This window comes from Apis mellifera, linkage group LG1 (genome assembly GCF_003254395.2).
Source record: "Apis mellifera strain DH4 linkage group LG1, Amel_HAv3.1, whole genome shotgun sequence".
NCBI lineage: Eukaryota > Metazoa > Arthropoda > Insecta > Hymenoptera > Apidae > Apis > Apis mellifera.
Window position 1 is genome coordinate 1,616,733 of NC_037638.1, and position 13,060 is coordinate 1,629,792.

General features: G+C 30.1%; 1 protein-coding gene across 4 annotated transcripts in view; it reads left to right on the forward strand.

Moving 5' to 3' along the window:
* The window catches only part of LOC100576700 (class A basic helix-loop-helix protein 15), a 152,615-nt gene that overhangs the window by 124,734 nt on the left and 14,821 nt on the right, over nt 1-13,060 (forward strand). For 3 of the 4 annotated variants that reach the window (XM_006558554.3, XM_026446034.1, XM_006558552.3), the window contains exon 2: nt 3,218-3,795. The gene's annotated coding sequence lies outside the window, so the exon portion shown is untranslated. Of the gene's footprint in view, nt 1-1,926; nt 2,338-3,217; nt 3,796-13,060 lie in introns of those variants that run through there. The other variant, XM_026446033.1, reaches the window with a different exon arrangement.

A 13,060-nucleotide genomic window follows, 5' to 3' on the forward strand; every position in this document is an offset into this window, starting at 1 on the left:
TTCCTTTTAAACCATCATTTCTCGCATATTTCAAATAAACAAAACACCGATCTTACATCAATCACATCCAAATATTTCTCGAATATTTATTATCGATTCGAATTAATTTTTCAAAGCATTCTCTCTCTCTCTCTCTCTCTCTCCCTGAACTCGGTTCACGAGTTTTCGAGAATCGGTCAAAGAAATATCATTTCTTTCCTTTATTTTTTACGAAAGATAAAAATTACTATCGTTTCTAAATTAAATTAAAAGCTAGACTCTTGAACCGATCGATCGTTTCTCGTTTCGATATTATTACAGTTACACGCCAGTGACACGGGATAAGATATGGGAAGACTAAAAATACCGGTGGAGCGGTGTTCAGAGGCGGTGTTCGCGATAGCGATAGTTGGTGTGATGCTGCGATAAGAGGGAAAAGAGAAAGAGGGGAAAAAAGCGAAAGGAGGCAATAATAATGGGCAGGGAGAAAGGAGGAAAATCCCGCTACGACAACTCGTTTCTTTGCCTCGCCGTCGTCGTTGTCGTTGTCGTCGTTGTCGGCGGAGCACAGTTTCTTCTTCTTCTTCTTCTTCCATTCATGAATTCGAATCGACACAATAACAAACCCGTTGATTCGGCCGCGTGTGCGCTATTAACTTTGCACTCGGCATCGATCCGCCACTGCCTCGTTTTGCTCGCGTGGGTGAGACACGAATTAATCATCTCTGTTTATTTTTTTTTTTTTCGTACGCGCCGGTCTTGCGTAACAGATTAATTCTTTTTTTTTTATTTTCTTTCTTTCTTTCTTTATGTTCGTTGGAAAAATTCTGGTTTTTGATTAAAATTAATATGATAAATAAATTATATGATATAAATAAATTATATGATAAAATTATATGATAAATAATAACGATGGGTAAAATATGTGGCAAAATTGTTTCTCGATTAAAGGAGTAATTGTTGTATGATGAAATTGAATGAGAATTGAAGTTTTTTTTTTTATCTGGAGAAGAAGAAGAAGAAGTTGAAATTTCGATATGTAATGAATTTTTGTTCTGATTCAAATAGTGTAAATATTCGTATATATAAATTGGTATAATTTCGTTTTGCAAAAATGTAAATACAAGGATATTTTACGAGAGAGAGAGAGAGATGAAGGAAACTTTATTTAATCAAATTTACGAATAAAACAGAATAATTCAGTTACTATGCGTATTATATTGAATTTACTAAAAATATGTTAAATCGTTAGAGAGAAAGAGAAAAAGAAAACAAAATTATTCTTTTGTTTCATTCCAAGTTTAATTAACAAATAGAAATACCAACATATATTTAATAAAATTCGAGTTCAATTCGAATTTTTGTTTGCTTTTAAAAAAAAAATTTATCCTTTCGAACGCGTGAGAACAATACTAGAAAAGCGAATAACGTATTTTCTTATAATTTTCCTAGAGATAATTAAATCAGTTACTATGCATATTATATTGAATTTAGTAAAAATACGTTAAATCGTTAGAGAGAAAGAGAAAAAAAACAAAATCATCATTTTTGTTTGGATAAAACGTACTCGAAATTATTTATTGCAATTATTCGAATAAAATATCCTGAGATTGAAATTTCATTCCAAATTTAATTCTACAAATAGAAATACCAACATATATTTAAATTCGAGTTCAATTCGAATTTTTGTTTGCTTTAAAAAAAAAAATTTATCCTTTCGAACGCGTGAGAACGATACTAGAAAAGCGAATAACGTATTTTCTTATAATTTTCCTAGAGATAATTAATTCGGTTACTATGCGTATTATATTGAATTTACTAAAAATATGTTAAATCGTTAGAGAGAAAGAGAAAAAGAAAACAAAATTATTCTTTTGTTTCATTCCAAGTTTAATTAACAAATAGAAATACTATCATATATTTAAATTTTGTTTGCTTTAAAAAAAAAAAATTTATCCTTTCGAACGCGTGAGAACGATACTAGAAAAGCGAATAATATTTTCTTATAATTTTCCTACATATAATTAAATCACTTATAAATCCTCTTTCGTTTAAAAAAAAATTCTCTTACGTTTTTTTGACCGCACGCCGCTCGTCACTCGCTTCGAGCACGCGTTGCAACGTAAAATCGACGATGGACCGCGCAACAGGTATCCTCCCACGCCCGAGGAAGAAATGGTTTCGTCCGTGGCGCGCGAAACGATTCCGCTCGATTCCGTTTCCGTCTCGATCGATCGCGAAACACTGGACCGAGCGAGCGAATAATCGATCCGACTGAAACCGAGGCGTGTGCTGTTATAATGAGTGATAATTTTGAACTATTGGAGTTAGATACATGGGTACTGCTGTCGATTAACGGTAATAACGAGTAAATTTAATCTATTTGCACGTGATTGGAACACGGGTGATAACACGCAGGATTTATTGAACAATGCGCGGATCCACAGCGACAGCGATGTCGATTAATTAGAGAGCGAGAAGCTTAAACCGCTTCGTCATACGTGACGCGCGTTATTGTGTTTCAATTTTATGTGTATGTATACACATATCATATCTTATTTATTTTCATAAAGTTGTACACATATATATGTATTATATATACGTAGGCAACGACGAGAAATTATCATTGGTGTAGCAACATTGTTTTCGATTAGACTCCCGTGTAAAGCGATTAATATTTCATGCGAATTATAGAAATCGTGCACGCTTTATTTTTCCCGTATGTAAAAGAACTTGAGATTCTTAATGATGCGATTAAAAACGGATTTTAATTCAGGCAATTTCCGTGTTTATTATTTTGTAAAAATTTAAGAGAAAAAAAATTAATAGTAGCAATTAATACCAGATAATGATCACCTCGTTAGAAAATCGAGTTTAGCTAGATTAGATGTATCATTTTCAAAGCAGTGATTAGTCGAGTAAAGTAAGGATGAAGTAAGGATTGTATTTCTCGAGTTAGAATTTTCATTTTTTCTTTTTCTTCTTTTTTGGAAAAAATTTTAATTTGAAAAAAAAAAAAAAGAAATTAAAACGTATGCATGTTTAAACGGCAATTGTGTGTCAAGTCAGAAAAAATATAAAAAAAAAGAAGAGAGAAACGAATGAAATTCGCGCAAGAAAGTCGTTTCGTCCGCTGCCGTCCGGATAGGGACAGGGAACAGTATTTTCCTCCCTCCAACAACAATACTTTCTCTCCTTCCCCCCCTCCAATCAAATATAATTTGCACGTGTTGCGCAGATAGAGAGCACTCTTCCTCCGCCGGCGATCGAAGGTAATTTGATCGGGCGCCTCCGAGATCCAGCTGGGAATCCCCGAAAGAAACTCAGAGGCGCGAGTTATTGATCGACTGTGGCCAACGCCAGACAGAGAAAGAGAGAGAAGGAGAGGGCGAGGGAGAGGGAGAGGGAGTGAGAGGAGATCGTGCCCGACGGGGGAGCCGTAAGTGACGGGGAGGGGAGGAGTAAACTTGTGAACCGGAGAGGGGAAAAAGTGTCGTGTGCGGGTACATAAAAGAAAAAAAAAAAGAAAAAAGAAAAAAGAAAAAAGAAAAAAAGAAAAAACAAAAAAAAAACGTGGAATCAAGAGGAAAGGGGGGAAGAAGAAAATTTCGAGAGATAATCGAGATAGCGTACAATAGTTGGGCAGTGACGAAAGTGTCGAATGTTTTTCGTGTCGGAGAGAGAACGTTGCTCGGTGATCGGATGTATAATTGAAGAAGAAAGGAAGAACGAGGCTTTTGGGTTCCTTTCCTTCCATGGACAAGCGCGGTAGAAGATAATCGAGCGCACCTCGAGCCAGGACCGCCGACATCCAAGGTAAATATAGCACCTGTTTCGCCTCTCCTCCTTCGTTCCTGCCTCGCGTTTCATGCCCACGCGTTTTCTTATGATCGAGCAGAAATACGCGTGCATTCACCTATTCGCGTTTTCGCACAACGATGCGCATTTTTACCAACCGAGCCGGCTCTTGTTCTCAATGTGTCGTCAGTGCCGCGAGGGAAAAATACGTTGAAATATGCTGGGAAAATTATACGAGTAAGGGAATTTTTTTAGCGCGAATAAGGATAGTACGATTATTTAAACTGTTTGTTGTTCGAAGTATAGTATATACACAATATATTTATGCTATAGTAAAGTATATAATAGTAACGTATAAATAATGTATATAGTAATATATAATGATATAAAAGTACTATATACTTTTTGTGTATTTAAAATACGTTCAACTTCGACGAATATAAAACGAATCTTTTTTCAATAGGAACTAATGAATCGAGGCACGAAACAAAATGAACTTTTGGTGAAAAATAAATCGGTAAGAAATTTTCGGATTTTTGAACACTCGAAAAAAAATGTAACGTATGAATAGAAGTTAAATTCTAATAAATAATTATTTAATTTATTCGTTCGAAAAGAAACTTTGCACGTTTCGAAAATTATATTTTTCGTATATTTGATAAATCTAATTTCTGCTCGATCATAAAATAGAAAAAGAACGGAGAAGAGAAAGAGAAAGAGAGAGAGAGAGAGAGAAGCGCGACAGTGTCAGTTTTCCCTTTACACAGCAAAATGTAAATGACAAATGAAACCGTGATACGGCAATATTGAAAGGAGTACACGTATAAAAGTGCAGTTTCCGAATCGGATTCGCTTTCGACCGATGAAACATTTATATTGGCTTGGTTATCCCGCCACTTCGTCACCGTGTCACAATGAAATGTTAAACCAAGATTACTGTATCTGTGTGATAGATTATGCGCACTAGCGATAGATAAGTCGTGCAGTCGAAGGTTATCGTTCGTCTGGTAATTACTATCGCCTCTTTGATCATTCATTAAAATTAGGACGAAACGCAACGGGTAAAATTTTTTTTCTCTCTTTTCTTTTTTTCTCTTATTATTATTAGGGTTAAGTCGAAATACAAGAATGAGTTTTTTTTTCTTTTTTTTTTTGTTATTCGAAAATTAAAATTGAAAGATTCGAAACAAATTTATCGTATAATTTTGATTTTTTCGTTTCGACATCTATCACGACGTGAAATAAAATACATTATCCTTTCTCTCTCTCTCTCTCTCTCTGTTTCTCTTGATTTCTTTTTGTAAAAATTAAAATAGCAAACAATTTTCATTTCACGAATAAATAAGATCCACGTTTTAACACCATTTGTCAGAATTTTTAAAAATTTAAATTTAAGTTTTTACGTCTAATTTTGATAGTAAAAAAAAAAAAATTATTTCAATTCACAATTAATTGGAATCACGATATATTAGACTTATCTATGCTTATAATTTTCTAGTAAAATGTTTCGTTCGTTAATTAATAAAATTTCTTCATGGGAAGATGTTCAAGGCCAATTGCACGAGATCATTAAATTACCCGATTTCTTTCTTATTTTCGTATACGCTTATTATTGGTACGAAGATATCGATTATTCACGGAATGGGTTTAGAAATCTGCTACTTGCACGTTTCTGACAACTCGTATATCTGACGTTTCGAAAAATCGACTCGCGCCGCCATTTGCCTGCGATTTGCTCGACTTTCTCCAACAAGCCGGCTCGGATGAGCGCTGGAATTCGTTCCACGGATGTTACTCTAGGAGTTAGAGAAATTTAGAAACCGGAATTTGTGAACTCGTAGAAAATATATATATATATATATCGATCTTCTTTTTTTTTTAAATATCAAAATTGATTATAAATATTCGGATTATTTGATAAAAAGATCAAATTATTACAATTAATAACAATTTAAATATAGAGAAGAATAGATTATATGAATATATTATCTATTACAAGAATAGATTATATATTATATATTATAAGAATAGAATATATTATCTATTATAAAAATAGATTATAAGAATAGATTATAATATCAGGATAGGTTATAAATATTTAGATTATTTGGTGAAAAAATCATCAAATTATTACAATTAATAACAATTTAAATATAGAGAAGAATATCAGGAGAGATTATAAATATTCAGATTATTTGATAAAAAGAAGGTTAAATTATTACAATTAATAATAATTTAAATATAAAGAAGAATATCAGGATAGATTATAAATATTCAGATTATTTGATAAAAAGAAGGTCAAATTATTACAATTAATAACAATGCAATTTAAATATAGAGAAGAATCAGAATAAATTATAAATATTTAGATTTGATGAAAAAATCATCAAATTATTACAATTAATAACAATTTAAATATAGAGAAGAATATCAGGATAGATTATAAATATTCAGATTATTTGATAAAAAGATGGTTAAATTATTACAATTAATAATAATTTAAATATAAAGAAGAATATCAGGATAGATTATAAATATCTAGATTATTTGTTGAAAAAATCATCAAATTATTACAATTAATAACAATGCAATTTAAATATAGAGAAGAATCAGAATAAATTATAAATATTTAGATTATTTGATGAAAAAATCATCAAATTATTACAATTAATAATAATTTAAATATAGAGAAGAATATAGATTATTACAATTAAAATTATTACAATTAATAACAATGCAATTCAAATACAGAGAAGAATATCACGATAGATTGTTACAATTAATATTACAATGCAATGTAAATATACAAAAGACCGGAATATTTAAGAGAAATTGATCGACGTAACAACGATGCAACGATGAAATAATTTATCAAATTGATTTGTGTGAAAAAATCAACTTTCCACAAATTATTTTTTAAATGGTTTATTATCGGCGAAGTCGGGCGGAAGGTGAAAGGAAAATTTCCTATTTAAAAGCATCGTGTTATCGTTCTTTATGCGGAATTGTTATCGTTATCGCGTACAGCCAGCTTTGTTTATACAAATAAAAGAGGTGACTAGAGGTAGGATCCGCGAGGAAAAATGTATTAAGTCAAAATAGATTTTTCCAAGTTGCCGGGTGTTGACGTTCTTGTTGTCGTCGTTGTTGTTTCCTCCATCGATATCGACGAACACGGCCAGCCCATTAAAACGAACACAGGAAACGACTTTTACTCTCGGATTAGTCCCCCGGGATTTGCATACAGAGCACTCGTTCCATCCAGAGTCCGTCCAGCTATGCAATAATACATTCATGTTTTTAATCCATTGTTGGACGTCGTAATTTATTTTTGGCGTTTAAAGTTTTTTCAAGCATTGTCACCTTTCTTCATCGTCCAATTTTAGCAATAAAATATCCATTCTTCTTACCTAGAGTGTGTATAGTAAGAAAGATATTTTTGTAATATGAATTATATGAGTATAGTAAGTTTATTATATAGTAGTAATTTAAAAATTACTTGATCCAATTTTAATTATTAAAAAGTATAAATACCTATAATTAATTAAGCCAGTAGTATAGCATATATATTTTTAGCATGTATATTAAGTCATCATTCATAGCATGAATATTTTTGTAAACAGATATTAGACGTGTTTTGTATGAAAAATGGTGCATCATGCTATATGGTTCATCATTTGGTTAAGAAAATACTCATTTATGATGTAATTTTTAAGCGAAGTAAGGGAAAATATGTCTATAAATAAATGTAGATAGATTTGAAAGAATAAAAAAATTAATAAATACCACCTGGGAATTTTATTTTATTTTATACATTCTTTTCTACTTCATCTTTTCGTTATAAAAGTAATCAAATGTAATGATGATTGCAATTCTGGGAATAGATTGGTTCAAAACTTACCTGATGTTGATTTATTATCTCGTGAATCGACGATTATTAATTAATTCGCTCGATTAACAATTTTTTGTTTTACAATCTGATAATTACACCGGTCATCACACTTTCTCTTATCGCTTCATTTCTCTTTGCGACATACAGATAAACAATTTCCAATAAACGAAATCTCCCTCTCACAATTTTTCTGAAAACTGTGATGAAATTAAAATAAGGAAAAATTTACGTATCTCGTGAATCACTACACCTCGTTCAATCACCATTTCCACTACATTTATTTTAAAATATTAAAGGAAAAATGATTATTCGAAGCAAACCTTTCCTTTTTTCCAGTATTTTTTCCACTTTCGTAACAGCGACAATCCAGTGTCAACAAATCCTCGAGATCCATGCATTTTGCTTCCCTAAAAAAAAAATAAAATAAATATTCGACCGAATCAAAAGTCGAAATTCACACACACTTTCACGAAACTAATAAAATTCATCTAATAAAATTTAAATCCGTAAATTTTACCCTTGCACTTTCGTTTGGTTACATAAAATCGGTTATAGAATTTCGACGTTTCTTAAAGTTACTTAAACGTGGTGGATCTTCGATGGATGTGTTTTTGAACACCGAGTTAATCCAACCGGTCCGACATTTTGCAAATCTTGTCTCCCTGTCATTGCTGCTGCTGCACGTCTCGCGAGGGTGGATCGTAGAATTTTTCGATATTTTATTCTCTCTGGAAGAAGATTTATTTTATTTTATTTTTTTTTTTTTTCAAATAAGTTGGATGTTGGCTAAGCGGAAATTGATAATTAGAAAAAGAAATGAAGCTATTAATAGTTTAAGGATATTAAACTCGATGCTCATCAAGATAGTAGAAGCAAGCGGATATGACATCTTTATATATATATATATATATATATATATATATATATATATATATATATATAAAAATTCTTTTTTCTTTGATTCGCCACTCGTATACATTTAATGATTAACTCGACGAGTACGTGCACGTGATTTTATCAACGTGACGTTATCTTCAGCGATAATTAATCAAAGTTGAGAAGAAATAATTCGTTATTATTGAAGAATTTCTTAACGGAGTTAAGAAATTAATTGTCTTGTCGAATAATATAATAATCTCTTGTTTATTAAATAAAAATTTCATCCTTTCTTTGTTGACCTTGTATTCATTTATTTATTTATTTCAATATTTGTAAAAATATGTATTAATAAATTTAACAAATTCAAAACTGTATATTGATTATTATTTTAGATATATTTTAAGTATAAAATTTTTTAATGATTATTTGTTGTATCGATTTTATTTTTTAAAAAAAAATGCAATTATTTCTCCCTGTTATAATTTTTATGTATAAAAAAAAAATTACTAAAAATCATAATAATAAAATAAATAAGAAATAGTCAATGGATCCAATATCTTTTATATTATTGTTAACTGAGATAATTTCCAGATAATAAAAATTTGATCCTTTCTTCGTTGACTTCTATTCATTTATTTCAATATTTGTAAAACTGTATTAATAAATTTAACAAATTCAACTGTATATTGATTATTATTTTAAATATATTTTAAATATAAAATTTTTTAATGATTGTTTGTTATATCAATTTTATTTTTTAAAAAACTCGCTATTATTTCTCCCTGCTATAATTTTTATGTATAAAAAAGAATCATTAAAGAATAAAGTAAATAAGAAATAATCAATTTCCAGATAATAAAAATTTGATCCTTTCTTTGTTCACCTGTATTCATTTATTTATTTCAATATTTATAAAAATTAATAAATTTAACAAATATTAATAAATTTAACAAATTCAACCGTATATTGATTATTTTAAATATATTTTATCATTATAAAATTTTAATGATCATTTATTGCATCGATTTTATTTTTTAAAAAAAAGAAGAAAAATTCTCAATTATTTCTTCCTGTTATAATTTTTATATATAAAAAAAGAATAAAGTAAATAAGAAATAGTCAATGAATCCAGTATCTTTCATATTATTGATAACTCAGATATTTTCCAGATAATAGTAAAGATACGTAGATATTTTTCCGTCTGAAAAAAATAGTTACAATTAATAAAAAAAAAAAAAAAAAAAAAAGCTAATTTAAAAGTTTCTATAATCAAAAGATTAAAATTCATATCTCCGCATAAAATGTTTTATTCTCGGAGGCGTGAAATTTACTTACTAGAGAGGAGGATATATTTAACAATTTAAAGAGAAACATTGCGAGATGATATTCCCGCAAATAGGATTTTTCGAGGCAAGAAAAACCTGGGGGAGTATTATTTCCTCGGTTAATTACAAGAGAGGAATAAAGTGCGAAACGAATATTTCACCGTGTTATTTACTTGGGAATAAATTGCGAGCGAGTACACGTTTAAAATATTTTCCGTGGAACAACCGAGCGTCGGACTTGGAAGAAGAAGTGGAAACATCGGCGTTTCAGTAACTGTTCCTTCAGCCGTGTCGCGTTCGGAACAGTTTCGCATCGTGAACACGGATTGCTTTCTAAAATTCCACTCGCGAATGCTAAGAATTATCCGAATAACTGTGCATAAAAAAAAAAACTGCGCGCACAGATATTGACGAAAGTATCGGGGAAATAAAGATGGCATTCGACTCTATCGGGTGATCGAGAGACATCTGTCGTTTCACGATGCAAGAAGAGTGGCATAAAAGGAGGAGTGGGGGGAAACGTTCGAGTTTACGAGCGAAGAAAAAGAAATAATGGGAAATGTTCAAATTTTAAGAATAAAAAATTATAAATATTCAAACATTCAAAGATCAGTTGTTGAACGTGGAAAAATCGTGGAAAAAGGAAGAATGAGTGTGAATGTTTGTGATTGTACATTCTTACGTAACGTTCGAAGAAACATTTTTTTAATTGGTTTAACGACACGTGCACGTGTCGATGGATCCGTTGATCGATATTACAAAATTCGGGATAATAAAAAAGGAAAATTAAAAAACGAGTTTAACTACTTATTGGAGAATAATAAAAGACGATGCAAATGTACGTTGGAAATTTCCATTTGCAGGAAATAAGGTAGGAACGTTATACTCTGAAAAAATCATTGTTAATCTCGTATTGAAATTTTATGTTTCCATACGCGAGTATAATATCGTAACGTCTGCAATTTGTCGAAACAAGAGATTGGTGTGTATATATATATATATATATATATATATGTACGTAAAAAAAAAAAAAAAAAAACACACCAGTTATTCCAAGAGAAACAACAAAGCCTCAGTAAATATTATATCAAGCGAAATAAATCTCGTTGTATTAACTCGAATCCTCTTGCGCAATTGAATTAATATTATTAGTAAAATTTTATATGTCGCAACTTATCAATTTCTTGTCAATATATATATATATATATATATATTTCTTTTTTTCACAGTACACAGTTTTTACAAGTGAATTATATCTTTTTCCACTTGCCAATTCGGTAATATTATTAGTTATGATAAATAAATAAAAAAAAAAAAAAATAATAAAATTCCTTAAATTCTTGTACCTGTAATATCTGCAGTTGAATACTGTTCGTATCTAATTTCCATCCTCTTGCACGCTCTCTATCCGGCTCTTATCTATTCAATTCCTTTTCTTTTGTTTTTAAAAATAAATAGTATCAATTATAATACAACATATAATTAAAGTTTTCATTAATAAGAGAATAAGAATGAGATAGAGAAAAATAAAAAAAAAAAAAATCTCACCAAGGTCGAAAGAGTTAAACCCCGCATAAATGCTCCACGTGCGAGGGATACTCTGACGAAATTTTCATACACGATTTCACCAATGCACCATTTATCTTATCAATTTAAACATACATACATACACGTATAATACGTGATCGTATTACATTTTTCGGTATATCAATCTCCGGTAAAAAAATTTTTTAAATTTCGAACCGAATACTCCTTTTTTTATATATATATATATGTATATATACTCCATATATATAAGGCCTCTCAAATGTATACGGCCTCTCGTGTATGGATAATAACGTAATTCGATGCATTATATCGCTAATGAATAGACACACGTCCGACAACGAAGGACTTGACACAGCGGTACAACTTAGATAACTTTAGTAACGTGTATACACACAACAGAGTCATGTATGTTCCACGGTGTAATGGCCCCACGTGACACACCGCGTCCCCGTCATTAATGAAGTCGCAGAATGTATTTGCATTAAGTTCCATTACACGTGAGTTTCGAGCATGCACTGAACGACAATACCTTCTAGAGAATGTCGTTGAACGAGAGTTGTCGGTCGATTTTGAGGTTAATACGAATGAGGCCTAAAAAAAGAAAATATAGAAGAGATATCCTTTTTCCTCGATCTTGTAGTTCTGGTATAGATGGAAAAGCTGTTCTGTCCGAGAAATTATTTTCTTCTGATCGACACTGCAATTGATATTAAATTAGAAGGATCTATCGACGAAGATTAATATCAAAGGATGCTCGAAACCACTTTACGAATCGAGTGGTATATCTCATAGTTGAAGCATGCGCGAGAGATCTTGTTGTGACATCCAATAGTAATGCTCGTTTAATTATCTTTTTTGCGTGTAATTGTGCTCACCGGTTTGTGGAAACAAGTTTTCAAATGAGAAATCTTATTGGACGTTTATTTGAAAAATATTTTCAAGTTTGTCGAGAGAGATAATATTGGTCTCTTATTGACTTTTTTTTGACATGTACATTTTTTTATATTTTTTTTCTAATCGATACCGATATTATTGAGAAACTGTTCTATATAAATAAACAGTTGATCAAAAAAATATGGACATTGATATAATTCTGAATTTTACGCTTTGTATGTAGAATGAATATGTATATAAACGACAAAAATATATAAAATTTAATGTATAAATCTTAAAAAATAAAAAATTTACTCGAAGACAAGAAAAAAAATAAATTTTTATGTTATATTTTATATATAGCTATTTATAAGCTATTTATAACATAAAATTGTGCATAAATTAATTTGTTTTAGTTAATCTATTCGATTAAAGTAATAAAAACTTGTTTAATTTTTAAATAAAGAACTAAAAGAAATTGCAAAACTGTGGTATAAATTGTTTTATATAAAACAGAGGAATATTTAGATGTTTAAAAAATCAAATCACGAAATGATGAAAAAATGAAGAGTGAAATGTCAGAGGTTATAAAATTTGAAATGTATTATATTCCACGAATATAATCCACGAATATATTTTTCAAAAACGAAGCGATAAAATTCTTTGTAAATAACAATTTATCCATTTACAACTCAATTTTGAGTGAAATAACTCTTTTTTCCTTTTCACTTTTTACACGAGTAAAAATATTTCAATCTTTTTTCGA